Source organism: Pelophylax lessonae (genome assembly GCF_965119305.1).
Source record: "Pelophylax lessonae genome assembly, chromosome: 5".
In the NCBI taxonomy this organism is placed as follows: Eukaryota; Metazoa; Chordata; class Amphibia; order Anura; family Ranidae; genus Pelophylax; species Pelophylax lessonae.
The window spans coordinates 254,711,418-254,729,076 of NC_138772.1; the positions used below are offsets into that span (position 1 = coordinate 254,711,418).

The window sequence follows — 17,659 nt, forward strand, 5'->3', positions numbered from 1 at the left end:
ACTGCCCACGTACTCAACAGAGACTCTTCAAAGGATACCGTCTATCGAAACGCTCAGACACCGCGTTATTGTGTTTAGAACAAATCCACTGACAATTTTGTCACAGGGAAAAGGGAATACCTTTGCCGCTTTAGGGGATCTGCAGGCCCAGAGGAGACTGGCGCCTCTGACGCAGTAGCAGCTGCATCCTCCATGTTTAAAGCTTCCTAAACCAATACAATCAGTGCATCCACCAGCGCCCTTGCATGCGAATGTGCAGTTAAAAGAGGAATCATCCTCACCGCAGAGCAATCGAAGTGCGTGGACGCAGACCCAGTAGAGTCGCTATATGCTAAGCTCATCCTGAGAACATAAGCAGGGGAGGTCACCGACCATAGTCCCACAAGGAGACCCCAGCTAAAGGTCCACAATAGGACCACCTATTAGACCTAAGGGTCCCCACCATAAAGGACATAAAAGAACATAGCCCATAGCCCCCCTAAAAGGGGAAAAGGAGGGGCCGGCCGTGACGCAGACGGGCAGGCAGAGTACCCCCACACAATAATGGCTGCTTCACTTCTCACAAAAAATGCAGCCCCCACGGCACCCCCGCAGATCAAGGGGGGGCAGCAGGCAGGGGGGAGGGCGCTGCTCTATCACCCCGGTCAGCAGCTCCAACAGCCTGGTCAACAGTTTGGCCAGCTGCGAGTAGGCCGCAAAGCCCGGCCTAAATTTTTGGGCCCGATCCGATCTCAAGTTCGTCGGCAGCTCTGTTAGTTTGATCAACACCTTGGACAGCTCGGTCAGTTGCGCTGTAGGCCGGCAAAGCTGCAGCCTCAATTTTCGGTCCGATCCGGCCATGTGAGGCGCACATCCGTCGGCAGTACCATCCATTTAGCTCAGTCAGGCCGTCAGACAGCTTGGTCAGGTACTCGGAGAGCCGCGAATAGGCCACAAACCCGCGGACTACATTTTTGGCCTGATCCAGCCACGTGAGGCGCAGACCTGCGGATGATGAGACATCCGCTCCCCCCCAGCCTATAACCACCGCAGGAAGCCCACAGGACCTCCCTGCCCCAGTCACTAACCCCCAGGGGGCGAGGAACTTGCTCAAAGGCCCCCATGTGCGATCCGGACAGCCCGGTAAGCAACAACCTCATTCACCCCCCTTACTGGAGCAAGTGGCAAAGCCAGCTCCTACCTCACCCAGGGAGGGGGGGGACGTGGGGGTAGGTTGGGGCCAAAGGACCACCATGACTGTTCGAGGGGCTAGGGGAATGGAAGGGAACCCGGGGTCCGACTATCCCAAGGAGGAGCCCACATCCACCCTGAGGGACCACAAAGGGAGAGGGGGGGGCACTGCTTTCCATATCATGGAACTGGGTGGGCACCACTCCATGCAAACGACCTCTCCATCTTGGAATGGGGGGTGTTGCGGCTAGAGGTATGCTGCGACTCAGGCCGTGACCATCGTGTGGCGTTTCGCTCGCTGGCCAGACTAGGTAGACCTTAAGGATCTATAATATCCAGTCCGTCACCCAGTCTGGCAGTTGATTGTAGTTCTCACACAAACTGAATTGTAGTTTTCACAGGAACTGAATTGATTGTAGTTCTCACAGGAACAGAAAATAATAAAAGATGAAAAAAAATGGATTTTTGACTTACCGTAAAATCCTTTTCTCTTAAGTTCATTGACGGACGCAGTTCTCTCTGATTCATATCAGTAGGGTAATACTGCCCCCTACAGGAGTAGGACACTAGGCAGAAAAAAGTTCTGGCTACGTCTATGGGCAGTGCCGGAGGGTACACCCTCTCTCTTCCTGCATAGGATGCCAGTTTTGTATTAAAGCAGTGTCAGAAAAGTAACACCAACCCAACTCAAAATAGAGGGGCGGGTACTGCGTCCGTCAATGAACTTAAAAGAAAAGGAATTTATGGTAAGTCAAAAATCCAGTTTTCTCTATCGTTCATTGAGGGACGCAGTCCCCAAGGCCAAACATAGCCGACCAGACAACATAGGACTCATCAGAACAAAAGATTAGGCCCACCTGAAAACACACAGTAAACACCCTCAAGGAAGGCCAAAAGCCCTCCAAACAGCAGCCAGCAAAAAACCTTGCAGCCAAAAAGAGGCATCTGCAGATGCCAACACATCCACCTTATAAAACGTGGTAAAGGTGTGAACAGACTACCAGGTAGCCGTCTTGCAACCTGGAGCACAGATGATAGGACCTGACCCTTAATTGAATAAACCTGCACCAATGTCTGTCCGATCCATCCGAGAATAGATGCAGCAGACACAGGCAGTCCCGTTCACGGGCCATCCGTAAGTACAGAGAGCGAGCCTGACTCACAAAGACTCAGTAGTCGCCAAGTACACCTTGAGTGCCCGCACTCTAAAAAGAGTAAGCAATGCACAATCCTTAGGATGTGAGGGCTCAGGATACAAGATGGGAATACAATGTCCCCGTGCAGGTGAACACCAGAAACCACCTTTGGAGGGAAGGACGGATCCGGGCGAAATACCACTTGGCCTCATGATCAACATATAGGGAGAATGACAGGACAATGTCGCCAGCGCCGACACCTGCACGCAGAGTGACAACAACCAAGAAGGCCACCTTCTGTAATAAGGTAGGCAGTGGATACCCTTGAATACTCGCAAACAGAGGGTCTAAAAGAACTGACTGCACCAAATCAAGGTCCCCAGTGGGTGACAGAGGTCGCCCCGGAGGCAACAAGTGTCGCACCCCCTGGAAGAAGTCACGCACCAGGGCACAGGCAACCAACGGCCTTTGGAAGAAATTTGCCAAAACCGAAACCTGCCCCTTGACAGTACTCAAGGCCAACTTGTGATTAACTCCCCATTGAAGGAAGCCAAGATCCGGGCCACCGAGTAAGAGCGAGGGGGAGCCCACGCAATATACGACTGTCTCGTATGATGAACAAAAATCACCCTAGAAGCCGCTTCCCACGCTTCAAGCAGGGTGGGATTCACTGAAGCAGCCAAACCCCCGTCCTTAAGCACCTGGCATTCTACAGCCAAGTTGGCAAAGTCAGCGACCGCAAACTCAGACGGGAGATGGGCCCTGGAGACAATAACTCCTCCCTGAGAAGAATTCTCCAAGGAGCGTCTGCGGCCAGCCTGACCAGGCCAGCATACCAAACTCGGCGAGGCCCGTCCGGAGCCACGAGAAAGACTATAATCCCTTCCGCCTTGATCCTGTGAAAAATTCTTGGCACCAACTTTGGAGGAGGAAAGGCAAACCACAGTTGATACTGACCTTGGCCCATCCGTGAGCACGCACACACGACCATGCCGGCGGCAGCTGTGCGCAGGTGACCATGCTAAACTCCACGGCATCGTTCAAGTTGAACCTAGCGAATGTTCTTGCCCATGACAGAATCCATGGTGCCACCATTGCACCCACCAGAGGGTCCCGGGAGTGGGCCACAAACCGCAGCACCGTCCAGTAGATGTGACGCCAACAGGTCCACGTCCAACGAAGGTACAACTGGAGAAACACCTCCGGATGAAGGGACCATTCCCCTGCACCCAAGGCCTGCCGAATGAGGCAATCCGCCCGCCAAGGTTTCCACACCTGAAAAGGGAACAGTGGAAGAACTGGAACAAGAATTGACACATCCAAGACTCGCATACAGGTCCAAAGGGACGACCATGTGCGGGACATGAACCGCAGTCTGAAGTTCAAAGAGTTTTTTCCCCGGAGGGAGAAAACATCCTGACTGAGGGCGAGTCCAAAGTCAGGCCCAGATAGTCCAGTCTCATGGAAGGGACCATGGATGACTTCTGAAGGTTCAAACCCCTCCTGAACTCTACCAGAGTTCTCGTGGTGACTTCCAAATTAGTTTGTCAGCACCATAGAAGACTCCACACGGAGAAGCAGATCATCCAGGAACCCGGACCGATACGCCCCGCAATTGCAGCCCCTGCGCCAGCTGGACCAACAGCTCCCCCAGGGCAAGAGGGACATGCCCCACACCACGTCACAGGGGTGGAACTCCGCCCATCAGGCAGAGTCTGCGTGGCAAGGGCAAACAAACACTGTTCCCAGTGCAGACTACACCAGGGAGTACAGATCACAGCCCACGCCATCCTATCCCCCAAGTCCAGAAAGGACGGGGATTCCTCCACTGGAACAAGGGTAGTCCCATTCAGCTAGAGACTGTACATCCACAAAAGGCGGAACAGTCCTCTATACCAGAGACTCCCCAAAAGGGGAAACGTCCAACGGCCGCTTAGACACCCCAGGGAAACGGCTCAGATGGTCCCCTCCTACATGAGCAGCCAGCAAAAAGAGCAGCTCCAGATGGCATATGAGTGCCAGATTCCCCCTGCGCCCCAGGCGCAGCTGCGACCCCCAAATTGCAGGCTGTCACGCACCGAAAAAACAGCCAGTGCATCCACCAGCACCTGTAGCGGCAGGGGAGGTAGAAATGTCATCCTCATCATCCGAGGAGACAGGGTGCGAGGTAACAGACCTGGCAGGGAGGTCCCACGCCTGCGGCGGCTCAGCCAGATTCAGACTCCGAGACATCAGATGAGGCAGGGGTAGGCGGAGAAACATCTCAGCTCACCTACCACCTTCACCTGGGCCTAAATGTTTCCCAAACTGCCGAAAAGGCATCGTCAGACAGTGGAGATTCGGAAGGCCCTGCTGTTTCCATGAAGGGATCAGGTACGAACAAATGGCCCCAAAATTCTAGCCAAAAAAGATTCTGCACCTCCTATGGGCAGTCCTCTGTGCGCATAAAACCCCCTCTCTGCTATAGGCCTTCAGTCAGTCACAAGCAAGGTCAAAAGAGAAATTCAAAAGAGGGGTGGGTGCTGGGTCAGTCAATGAATTTAGAGAAAGGGAATTTTAATGGTAATACAAAAAAATCCTATTTTCTCTTACGCTCATTGATGGACACAGCTGCTTCTTCTTTATCCATGAACAAGCAGGGATGTCCCCAAGCAGTGCCCCAATGAGGGATGGGCAAACCAATCAATGGAGAAGAAACCCAGAACAACATGCCAACACTCCAAATCACCCCTAAACCGCAACCCACAAAACCTTGCGGTTAAAACCAGCATCAGAAGATGCCAACACATCAACTCTATAAAAACTTTTTGTAAACATGTGCACAGACTATCATGTCGCCGCTTGGCATACTTGAGGAACAGAAGCCTAATGTTGGAATGCCCAGGAGGCGCTAACAGTCCTGAAGTGCACTGTAAAAGATAAGGGAGGTTCCTGCCCCTGAATGGCATACTGTAAGAGACGCTCAGTGCGCGTGCCCAGGCACACGGGAAGCAATGTGCGAATGCGCATGCGCCAATGCGCGGACGCAACGTGCGCACGCAATTGGCGCCAAACGGCCTATTTATACCAGGCGATGACAGGAGCACATTGCTGAGTGGTCTTTCAGCTTGTGTTCCTGTTTACCTGTGCCCTGACCTGCTTGTGGATTTCCCATTATACTGACCCGGCTCGCCTTTGACTCTCCTTGGATTCCTGCCTGCCTACCTGTGACCTCAGCTTGTGTTTGACCCTGCCTTGCCTTATGCCTTTGTACCTTGCTGCCAGACTGTGTACCGACTTCGGCCTGTATCCTGACTCCGCTTTTGTCTCACGTTCCTGTACCCGTGCTGTCCGGCTGTTGACAACTCCTTGGCTAGTGTTCCGACGTCGCTCCTGCCTTCTCATCCAGCATCACCGGGTTCCAGTTCCAGGTGTTCATCCGGTGATCCACAGCCATCAGTCTTCTGCCAAGACATCACCCGCTACACCGGCCCTCGTGCCACTCTGTGTCCTACACCGCCTGTCATCTCTATCAGGGGTGTTGGACAGGAGGTGCAAGAGAAGCCCCCTCTACAGCTTGGTCTCCACCAGGTACGTGACAGTACCACTCAGCCAGATGTCGGAGACCGAGAGAGGGGCTTCACCTCTAGAGACATTATGCCAGCAACTTGCCTCGCTTACCCAAGCAGTCAAATCCTTGCAAGAGGGCTACTTCCAATTAGAGGGTCGCATCCAATGCATGGCTTCTATCCCGGCAGCCCCGGCACCTGGGTCCTCTGTGCCCGAACGGGCTCTATCTACACCTGCAGTGGTTTTGCCACCACCAGAACCTCGGGTACCTGCTCCAGAACGATTTTCGGGTGACCGACACAAATTCCGGGCTTTCAGGAATTCTTGTGAGCTATACTTTGCCCTGCAGCCACGGACTTTCTCACTTGAATCCACCAAGGTGGGGTTCGTAATCTCTCTACTGCTCGGAGAGCCGCAATCCTGGGCCCACCGTCTGCTGGAACAAAATAGTATAGCCCTGAACACCGTCTCATCATTTTTCGAAGCGATGGCGCAGCTTTATGACGACCCCCAGCGATCTGTTACAGCCGAAGCAACCCTACATGCATTACAGCAAGGCCGCCGCCCTGCTGAGGACTATGTTGCTGAATTCCGCAGATGGGCTTCCGATACAGGCTGGAATGATGTAGCCTTACGGCATCAATTCCGTCTCGGCCTATCAGAGGGCCTTAAGGATGAACTTGCCAGAGTGGGTACGCCTGATTCTCTTGATGACCTTATTAGTCTTACGATCCAGCTTGACCGCAGGCTCAGGGAACGGAGAGTGGAAAGAGCTGGAAGTTCCAGACCTACCTGGATGTTGCCTCAAGTGCCGTCACCTCCGGCTTTTCATCCACCTGTCTCTTTCCCCACAACCTCCAGTGTAGAGCCCATGCAACTCGGACTTTTACGCTCTCCACTAACCACTGAGGAGAGATTGCGAAGACGCCGGAACAACTTATGCCTCTATTGTGGGGAAGCCGGACATTACCTTCAGACCTGCCCGGTGCGGCCTAGTAAGTCTCAGTTTGCCTTCCCTTCTTACCTTGCAAACAGTTATAGGAGGGACCTGTCCACTCACATTACTCTACCTCTCTCACTACAGATTCTCGGAAAAACCATCCAAGTCCCAGTCATTATTGACTCCGGCGCTTGCAGCTGCTTCATGGACAGTGACTTTGCTCAGCGTCATCAAATCCCTCTGCAAGCAAAGACTCGCCAGCTATCTATCCATTTAGCTGACAGATCCCATCTCAAGTCCGGGCCTATAACCCAGGAAACCTGTCCATTACTGGCTATCTCTAATAAAGGCCACCGAGAATACTTATGTTTGGACATTATCCCTTCTCCCCTGTTCCCTATCATTCTCGGTATTCCATGGCTACAAGCACACAATCCTCAGATAAACTGGAAGTCAGGAGAAGTGGCATTTCCATCCACCTACTGTCAACAAAACTGTTTCCAGCCCAGTCCTGGGAGACCTGCATCACTTTTGGGCCTGCAACCTGATCCCTCTGCATCCCAACTTGTGCCCGTGGCTTACCATGAGTTCTTGGAAGTCTTTGATAAACAGAAAGCAGACATCCTACCACCTCACCGGCCGTATGACTGCCCAATTGAACTTTTACCAGGTGCTGAGATTCCATTTGGGCGTATCTTCCCCCTCTCTGAACTGGAACTCGAGGCATTACGCCTTTACATTGACGATAACCTGAAAAAAGGCTTCATCCGACCCTCTACGTCCCCCGCGGGGGCTGGTATTTTCTTCGTTGAAAAGAAAGACCATTCTCTACGCCCCTGTGTGGATTATCGGGAGTTGAACAAGGTTACTGTCAAGAACACATACCCCCTGCCCTTAGTTCCTGAACTTTTCCAACGCTTCAGGGCAGCCACGGTATTCACAAAACTTGATCTACGAGGAGCATACAACCTAGTGCGGATCCGTGACGGCGACGAGTGGAAAACCGCCTTTCGCACAAGATTTGGCCACTTTGAGTACCTCGTCATGCCCTTTGGTTTATGCAATGCTCCAGCCACTTTTCAGCATTTTGTAAACAATATTTTCAGAGACTTCCTTGATTTGTTTATGAATGTCTATCTTGATGACATTCTTATCTTTTCAGACTCCATTCAATTACACCGTGAACATGTCAAGAAGGTTCTTGGCCGCCTAAGAGACCATGGATTATACGCAAAGGCTGAAAAATGCGAGTTCGAAAAGGAATCAATCCAATTCTTGGGACTCGTCATCTCCACTTCTGGGATCTCCATGGACCCCCAAAAGGTCAAATCAATCCTCGAATGGCCCACTCCCACAGACAGGAAGAGCACACAAAGGTTCATTGGCTTCGCCAATTTTTACCGCAAGTTCATCAAGAACTTCTCCGCCATTATCCTTCCAGTCACCCAGCTAACAAGGCAAGGCACTCGTTTCCAGTGGACACCAGCAGCGCAAGCTGCGTTTGATCAGTTGAAGATCCGATTCACTTCTGCACCTATTTTACGACACCCAAATCCCGCTCTGCCCTATGTTCTCGAGGTGGATGCTTCAGAAAATGCCATAGGTGCCATCCTGTCACAGCGTTCAGGTACGAGATCTCTTCTTCATCCTGTTGCCTTCTTTTCCAGGAAACTCAGCCCAGCAGAAAGGAACTACGATGTTGGAGACCGGGAATTACTGGCCATCAAGGCGGCCTTGGAGGAATGGCGCTACCTATTAGAAGGAGCATCTCACCCTATCCTGATCTTTACCGACCACAAAAATCTGGAGTACCTCCGAACAGCTAAGAGACTGAAACCACGTCAAGCCAGGTGGGCACTGTTCTTTTCTCGTTTTACCTTCCATATCACCTACAGGCCAGGCTCCAAGAATGGCAAACCTGATGCACTTTCCCGCATGTACCCAGAGGACGAAGAGTGTCACCCAGTAGACACAATCCTGCCATCCCAAAGTTTTCTACTTTTGCAAGCGGATCTGTTAACGCAGCTGAAGCAGGCGTCCACAAGGGATGTTTTACCATCAGGTATGTGCCTTCAGGAACAAGAAGGTCTGTTTTTCTATAACCAAAAAGTGTTTGTACCTCCAGGTCTACGTGCCAAGGTCCTCGGCCTGTGCCATGATCACCCCTTGGCAGAGCACTTTGGGATATCTAACACGGTTGACCTGGTACAACGGTCCTTTTGGTGGCCTGGTCTGAGGTCCGACTGCCGTTATTATGTTAGCACCTGTACAATCTGCATCCGGAACAAGAATGACAAGGCCAAAGCCTGGGGTTTACTAAGACCCTTGCCCATTCCCAAGAGGCCTTGGGAAATGATAAACATGGACTTTATCGTTGAGCTCCCTCCTTCTGAAGGATTCACGACCATCTTTGTGGTGGTCGACAGACTAACAAAGATGGCCCACTTTATCCCTATGTTGGGAACTCCCTCAGCAATGGAAACTGCCCAAACCTTCATCAAGGAAGTGGTTCGGCTCCACGGGGTTCCTAGTAATATCACTTCAGACCGAGGGGTGCAATTTACTTCGAGATTCTGGAGAGGCCTTTGCAAAACATTAAAAATTGACACGTACTTTTCCTCAGCTTATCACCCGCAAACAAACGGGCAAACGGAGCGTACAAACCAGACCCTGGAGCAGTACCTCCGGTGTTTTTCATCTTTCTCACAAGACGACTGGGCATCACTTTTACCCCTAGCAGAGTTTGCATATAATAACGCAGTGCATTCAGCCACGGGTCAAGCCCCGTTTTTTGCAAACTATGGGTACTTCCCAGCCTTTATGCCTGACGTAATACCTGATTCCTTGGTTCCCGCAGTCCAGGAAAAAGCTACATTTTTGCAAACCAACAACAAATTATTGCAAGATGCCATTGTCAAAGCACAGCAAGACAACAAAAAAATTTTTGATAGGAAGAGAAGGGGAGATCTAAACCTCAGACCGGGAGACAAGGTTTGGTTATCCTCTATCAATCTAAAACTGTCATGTCCGTCTAAGAAACTGGGGCCTAGATATATCGGTCCATTCTCTATTAAGAGACAAATCAATCCTGCTGCCTATGAACTTTCACTCCCGGAAACATACAGAATTCACCCTGTTTTCCATGTATCCCTACTGAAGCCTACCAGACCCAATCCATTTCCTGACCGAGAGTCGGATCCACCTCCGCCTGAAACTATTGATGGCAACGAAGAATACGAGGTTGAAGCAATATTAGACTGTAGGAAAAGAGGAGGTACTGTCCAGTACCTAATTAAATGGAAGGGCTATGGCCCGGAAGAAAATTCTTGGGAACCAGAAGCCAACCTCCATGCTACGGATCTAATTCAAACCTTTTTTCAGCTTCATCCTGAGAAGATGTTGCAGATGGGCATCCGGAGGCCGCCCATTGGGGGGGGGGCAATGTAAGAGACGCTCAGTGCGCGTGCCCAGGCACACGGGAAGCAATGTGCGAATGCGCATGCGCCAATGCGCGGACGCGCGAACGTGCGTACGCAACGTGCGCACGCAATTGGCGCCAAACGGCCTATTTATACCAGGCGATGACAGGAGCACATTGCTGAGTGGTCTTTCAGCTTGTGTTCCTGTTTACCTGTGCCCTGACCTGCTTGTGGATTTCCCGTTATACTGACCCGGCTCGCCCTTGACTCTCCTTGGATTCCTGCCTGCCTACCTGTGACCTCAGCTTGTGTTTGACCCTGCCTTGCCTTATGCCTTTGTACCTTGCTGCCAGACTGTGTACCGACTTCGGCCTGTATCCTGACTCCGCTTTTGTCTCACGTTCCTGTACCCGTGCTGTCCGGCTGTTGACAACTCCTTGGCTAGTGTTCCGACGTCGCTCCTGCCTTCTCATCCAGCATCACCGGGTTCCAGTTCCAGGTGTTCATCCGGTGATCCACAGCCATCAGTCTTCTGCCAAGACATCACCCGCTACACCGGCCCTCGTGCCACTCTGTGTCCTACACCGCCTGTCATCTCTATCAGGGGTGTTGGACAGGAGGTGCAAGAGAAGCCCCCTCTACAGCTTGGTCTCCACCAGGTACGTGACACATACACATGCACCATCATCTGTCGGATCCAACAAGAAAAAGTGGCAGAAGAGGCCGCCAATCCTTCCCTGCTTTTTGGGACCTTGAAAAAGCAGCCATCACAGAAAAGTACATGCAAATCCATCCCGCAAACCCGCAAACCATGTCCAGGGAGTTTGGAGCCACCCCCTTAGGAAGTGACAGTCGAGAAAAAAGAGAAGGAAGGACAATATCTTTATACAAATGAAGATCAGAGATCCAGAAGATCCAGACGCATGAGCAAGACGTCCAGGTAGCCAATCACAGCAATCCCCCTTTGTCTCACCAAGGCCAGGACCAGAGCCAAAGACTTTGGTAAACACCCAAAGTGCAGAAGCAGGACCAAAGGGCAGAGCTATAAACTGAAAATGCGCCCCCCCCCCCCCCTGTAAGCAAAGTGTAGGAATTCGCTGATGCCCACGCAAATGGGAATGTGCAGGTTGCTGCCCTTGATGTCTATGAAGGTCAAAATCTCCCCTTGGTGGAGGGAGGCTACCACCAAGCAAATTGATTCCATTGTGGGCCCGCACCAAGGCATTCGGGGGCCTTAAGGTCCAGGATCGGGCGAACCCCTGTGAACAGATTGGAGTAAAAACACCGAAACCCCTCCCAGTTGGGGACCTGGACGAGCACTCCACGGAGGAGCAGGTCATGCACAGCCCCAAAGCTCTCACTCCACTGGGAATTATAAGCGTGCTGCTCTCCTCAGATGGTGAAACTCCAAAGGCTGAAAACCCAAAAGAAAGGAGGCACAAGCACCTAGTATATTACCCTTAGACACATAAATGTTTTTAGCATTCAAAATACATTTTTAGAGGGGTCCAAGGGTAATGCACTAGGTGCTTGCGCCTCCTTTCTTTTGTGTTTACAGCCCCATACCCTGGCAAAAGGCGCAGATTGGAGGGAAAAAAATCTGTCCAGAGGAAAGGAATGAAACTATCTTGTAACCGGAGAGAAAACATTTTCGGACCCACTTGTGAATGAGGGAGGTTCACAGGCATGCAAAACTGCAAAGTCAGCCCCCCACCCTGGGAGTGGGAGGGGGCAAACCTTCATGCTGAGGAAAACTTCTCTGTGGGCTTAGAAGACTTTTGGAGCCAGTGGCACTTGGCGCCACCCACAAGAGCCTTGGAGGGTTTGGAACCCTTGGCTGAGGAGCCAGGGGAATAAAAAAAAAAAAAGCGCGTATGTGCCACCAAGGCAGGCCCAGACTTCGGACGTGGTTCCTTCCCCTTCTTGGCTTAAGGAGGAAGGTACTCTTGCCACCCAAAAGGTTCCTAATAACGTCATCTGAAGTAACGCCAAAGAGAAGGTTGCCTTGAAAGGGGAGGTCTGCCAGGGCTTTTTTGGAAGTCAAGTCCTCTGATCAACAGTTTGGAGAGAAGCCGCATTAAGGGATGTGTCACAAACAAACTTTAATCCATTGACCAAATGGTCTGCCAGTTCCACAAATGCCTGTGGCATCCAACTTGAAGTTAACGCTTGGCTTAGAACATTGGCTCATTCGATCAGTGTCTGGGGCACCAAAGCCATAGCCAATACTGGCCTAAGCACCGATCCAGCGATGGTGAACTTAAAACGTGCCACTGCCTCCGCTCTGCGGTTCACAGGACCTGTAAAGAAGGGGGGGGGGGGAATCCTCCACCAGAATCACCGTGGCCTTGTTAAGTCTGAAGATGGGAGGATCCACAACCGGCGGAGAGGTTCACTTCTTCAGCAAGGCCTCCACAAAGGGGTAATGCACTGAGAAGTACAAATGGACATTTCTGCTGTAGACAAATTTGTCAAAATATGCGGGGAAAGGAAAAACCTTAGCAGCTTGAGGCGGCTTGTGTGTGCCAAAAGGGACCAGCACCACCTCAGATGCCCCTGCAGGGTCCTCAAGTTTTAGCCTCTCAAGCACAGTAGGAATACGTTCTGCTACCAGAGCCTTTTTCTGTGCTTCTACAGAGGCAGGAAACCCATCTTCTTCATCTGAGGAATCAGGGGATGTGTCAGCGGGGTCCACAGTGATTGCGGAGTCCGAGGCAGCTGGATCCGAGTCAGTCTCAGAACAGTCCCAGGAGGATGGCGCTTCTTGTTCATCTTGCGCCACCACCTCCACATGGGAGACGAATGGCTCCAGGGCGGCTGGCAGCGGCGCCTAAGGGAACCGAAAGACCCGTCAACTTCAGGGGGGCTGGAGGGGACGCCTGCTCTTGAGACTCGCACCACCAGGTGGGCACAGCCGCCAAAGGGGCCGCAATCAGATCAATAGCCCAGAATAAAACCACCCCAAGGCTAGCCTAGCAGACGGAGGAGAGAGAGCCCCAGGGAGGAACCACTACCACCAGGAGCTGCCAAGGTCGCCCATTCATCACTGCCGTCTGTCCCACAAAGGGCTGCATCCTATCACTGCCCTCACGTCAGGAGAGCATGAGGGAGATCGTCGCTGTAGGCTACGAGCCAAAGACCCCCCAGCTAGCCCCAATGGCCTGAACAGGATCCAGTCTCCACCAAAATGGTCACTAGGCCGCCCATCGTGCCTTCCTGATGTAAAGGAAAATGGCCACTGGTCTACAGAAACATGGCTGCCGCCAACCTAAGCCACATGGCGGCCACAACCTGCGCCTCTTGAGCCCAGGTAGGGCCACAACAGCAGCAGTGTACCCCCCCCAGCTGCAGGACAGAGACACCGATCCCGTACCGGTAGGGAGGAAAGGAGGGGGCAGACACAGGGAGCAAACCAAGATGGGCTAAAGCCAGAGCCTCTCCAGCAAACATACAGGAGCCTGTGACCTCCACTGTGGCTGGCGATTGGTGATTGGAACGTGCAGGTAAGGCTCCTATGACGGATCCACCTCTCCACCGAAGTGTGGGGGCTGGCGGATAGGGGTAGCACCGTGACACAGACTATAGGCGCCTGGTCATGTGTGTCCTCGTGAGACGTTTAACTTGCTGGCCGCCCCACTCCGTGGGGCATTGTCTCAGCTGAACAAACGCGGAGCTGTGGGCACTCGCAGGTCAGACTGGGGTGACCACTGGATCTAGATTATCCAGCCCCTCGCCCAGCCAGACTGTTGATAGAAGATCTCCGCAGGAAAGTAAAATTCCAGAGAAAAATAAAAAGGAAAAAGAAAAGTCATGGAACCACAAGTCCCAGCAAAAAGTCATGTTCATACTCCTGAAAGCTCTAGGCAAAATGACTGACGCCCTATAGCAGAGATGAGGTTTTAGGTCCACAGAGGTCTGCCCATAGGAGATGGGTATTTTTTTGCCTAGGGTCCTACTCCTGTAAGTGGGGCTATAAAACACTGCTTGTTCATGGATAAAGAAAAAGCAGCTGTGTCCGTCAATGAACGTAAGAGAAACAGGATTTTGTTGTACTTGCTGTAAATCCTTTTCTCTGCATTCATTGGAGGACATAGCTTCTGCTTTAAATGATCCGCTACTGGGTATAATGCCTCCTGCAGAAGTAGAATGCTAAGTACAACTAAAAAACAAAAGTCAGCTGAGGGAGTGGCTCCTGGTGGTCAAAACCCCTTACACCGTGAAACAACTACACACAAGGGCAGCAGCAAAGCGGGGGGGGGGGGGGGGGGGTTGGGTGCTGTGTCCTCCACTAAATGCAGAGAATGTGATTTTAATCATCATAGTACAAAAAACAAAACAAAAAATACCATATTCACTTTCATCTATTGGAGGACAAACCTTAAGCTCATCACCTTCTGGGATATCCTAAAGCAGTGCCATTATGAAGTGGTTAAAATAGAACATAGAAATAGACTGTCTTACAAAAAAAACAATACAGACCATGATATGAACTGATGACCAGCTGGGCGCCTTACAAAATTGAGAAATTGATGCCTAAAAGGGAAAGCGGAGGATGCACCTACTGTCCTAATAGAATGTGATGTAACCAGAAATGGTGGTTTTTGATGCTTGGCAACATACAGGGTTAATAGCCCACTCTCCCTGACTCGGATCTTTTAGATTGAGATTCTGCTTTCCAGTTTTCTACCAGCATGTACCTCTTTGTTCAATTTAGGATGTAAAATACTAACAGCACTGCTGCTACATACTTGGTTCTCATCCTTGGTTTATATACACGATCGCCGTGGCACTGTTTGACTGCAGCTCCAAACAAGATGTCCCTCCAGTGAAGCAAAGCCCATTTAGGCGCTCGCAGTTTCTGCACATTAATGGAAAACAGGGATTCCTCTGGGCTCCAATACTTCTAAAGGGACCATAGATTCAGTACTTCTTCCTAGCTGCACAAGCAGGCATCTGCCTCCCCATAGGAAGCTGCTTCTTATGGGGCAGTCGTGCCGGCTCACTCCTGAACCTGGCTGTTTGGATCTACTGTATTCAGACACAAAGCCCAGGTAAGCCCTGACCTCCACTCTCAGCTTTTGACTGGCTGCAACAGGAGCCAAAGGCTCCCACTGCTTTCAGCCAAGCCTGCAAGGCAGACAATAGAGGAGAGGAGCTCTTGCAGACGTGCAGAGTGCTGAATCGAGTGTGTTTTAGGGGGACTGCAGGGGGGGGGGGGCTGCACTTAAAAGGTTTTCTATTTTAATGCAGTGAATGCATTAGGGTAATTACCTTTAACATTTACAACCACTTTAAAGAGGACTTGGTCAGGCGACTTACCTTGATCTCTCCCTATCAAGAGACAGCAGAGACTTGTTCTACTGCAAGTAGATCTCAAGCTGCAAAATTCTGCTGTGGAGTTGCGCATACAAAAATGTTTTGAAAGCTGCCACCACGAGACCCAAAACTTGCAGGCAGTGGTGATCGCCTGCAAGGAGGCAGCAGGCAAATCTGAATTTGTAGTTTGCAGAGTTTTTTTATTACCGAGGAAACAACATGGCCTAGTTAGTATTCAACATCAAACTTAAGGTATTCCAAGGGACGGGACAGAATCAGCGAGGACCTCCCAGGATTTAATATTCACCCAAACTCCTCCAGCATCTGAGCAGTGATGGACAGTTCCGAATGACACTCTGTAGAAACTAGAGCTGCATGATTCTGAATAAAACGTGAATCACAATTTTTTTTGCTTCGAATAAAAATCACGATTCTCTCACGATTCTCAGCATAACATTATCTTTCACATTATACAAAAAAATTGGGCTAACTTTACTGTTTACTTTTTTTTAACATTTATTGAAGTGTATTTTTTCCCCAAAAATTGTGTTTGAAAGACCGTTGCGCAAATACAGTGTGACATAAAATATTGCAACAACCGCCATTTTATTCTCTCAGGGTCTCTGGTTAAAAAATTTGTATATAATGGTTTGAGGGTTCCAAGTAATTTTTCTAGCAAAAAATACTGATTTTAACTTGTAAGGGACAAGTGTCAGAAGAAGGCTTAGTCTATAAGTGGTTAAACTGACCTCATTTGCAGACCTAAGTTCATTCCTTTGATCCCTAAAAGAACAGAAGATATGTTTATTTTTATCTGTCTTTCAGTGTATGTTGTTAAAAGAGAAGTATGGGTTTCTCTTTTTTTCCCCAGTTATACTTACCTAGGTGGATGCAGCATCGGACCAATGCTGCATCTGTCCCCCGACGCCTCTACACTGAGAACAAAGCAATGGAACACCGCCGATCATTTGGCTAAATGTCAGTCAGCAGCTCTCTCCTCTGCCCCCTCCTTGCTGGGCTGTGGAGGGGAGGGGAGCGGCCGGCTCAGGCTCTCAGTGGCTCACTGAGAGGCCAAGCTGGGTGTAGGTCTAGGCACCTGGCGGATTCTGACTTTGTGGTCGTGATGACGCAGTACCTGGACAGACATCTGTGACGTCAGCAGAGAGCGAACTTCAGACCGCTCTCTGCTAGAAACGGGTCACAGGAGTGCAGAACAAATGCACTCTTGTGATCTATAGAAGATGTACAGCCAAACAAGCTTTGGCTGTACATCTCCTTAAATGAACACTGTCGGCTGCTTTTTTTTGACAGTTTTGAGAAGGGAACAGATCTGCACTTGTTACATGAATCATGGAAATGCCAAATTAAGATTGTGAGGGAGGTGGAATTGAATTGCTTTTTTTTTTTTTTTTAATGATTAATCGTGCAGCTCTAGTAGATACCCTGCAACTGTTATTCCTCTTGACCTCAAGGCAGCCAGCACGGTCGCTAATGTTCTGGTAAACACCTGAGGGGCCATGGCTGCAAATTGATAGTGCTCTTGCACTATTGCAAGGCACAAGAACCACTTGTGACTCTAGTTAATAGGTAAATGAAAGCATGCATCCTTGATATCTATGAATGGCAGAAAGTCCTCCTGATGCAAGGATGCCACTACCCAACAGACTGATTATATCTTGAACTTGAAGCAGATTGACAAAATCCATAAATGATTTGAGGTCCAAGGCAATCCATTCTTTGTATATGATCACTATATATAGTTTATACAATAGTTTTGGTGCTGCACATTTATTTACATTTATTATGGAGGTTTGTGTATTAACTGCTTCTTTGCCAGCTGCCTGTTCCCAAAAGCACAATTTTTTACAAACCATAGCACTGGACCTGGACAGCAACCTACAGCTATCTCAAAACAATGCACCATGTGCCAAGGTGCATGTAGGATACAGTGCCTGAAGCGACATTATAGGCATCTTAATCCAAACAGAGTCGCGGTATGGTCCCTCCAAGGATCATCTGTGGAGGCAGTCAATCAGGAAGCCGCAAAAAGAACTGCAGTAGCTATGGTACAGCCAGGATCCTTAAAGGAGCAATATCTAAAAGAAAAAATCTCCACAGCAAAGAAATAG

At 50.4% G+C, this 17,659-nt stretch overlaps 1 protein-coding gene across 1 annotated transcript in view; it reads right to left on the reverse strand.

The window, feature by feature from the left end:
• The window catches only part of ICE1 (interactor of little elongation complex ELL subunit 1), a 478,826-nt gene that overhangs the window by 402,657 nt on the left and 58,510 nt on the right, over positions 1-17,659 (reverse strand). The gene's annotated exons all lie outside the window — the stretch shown is intronic.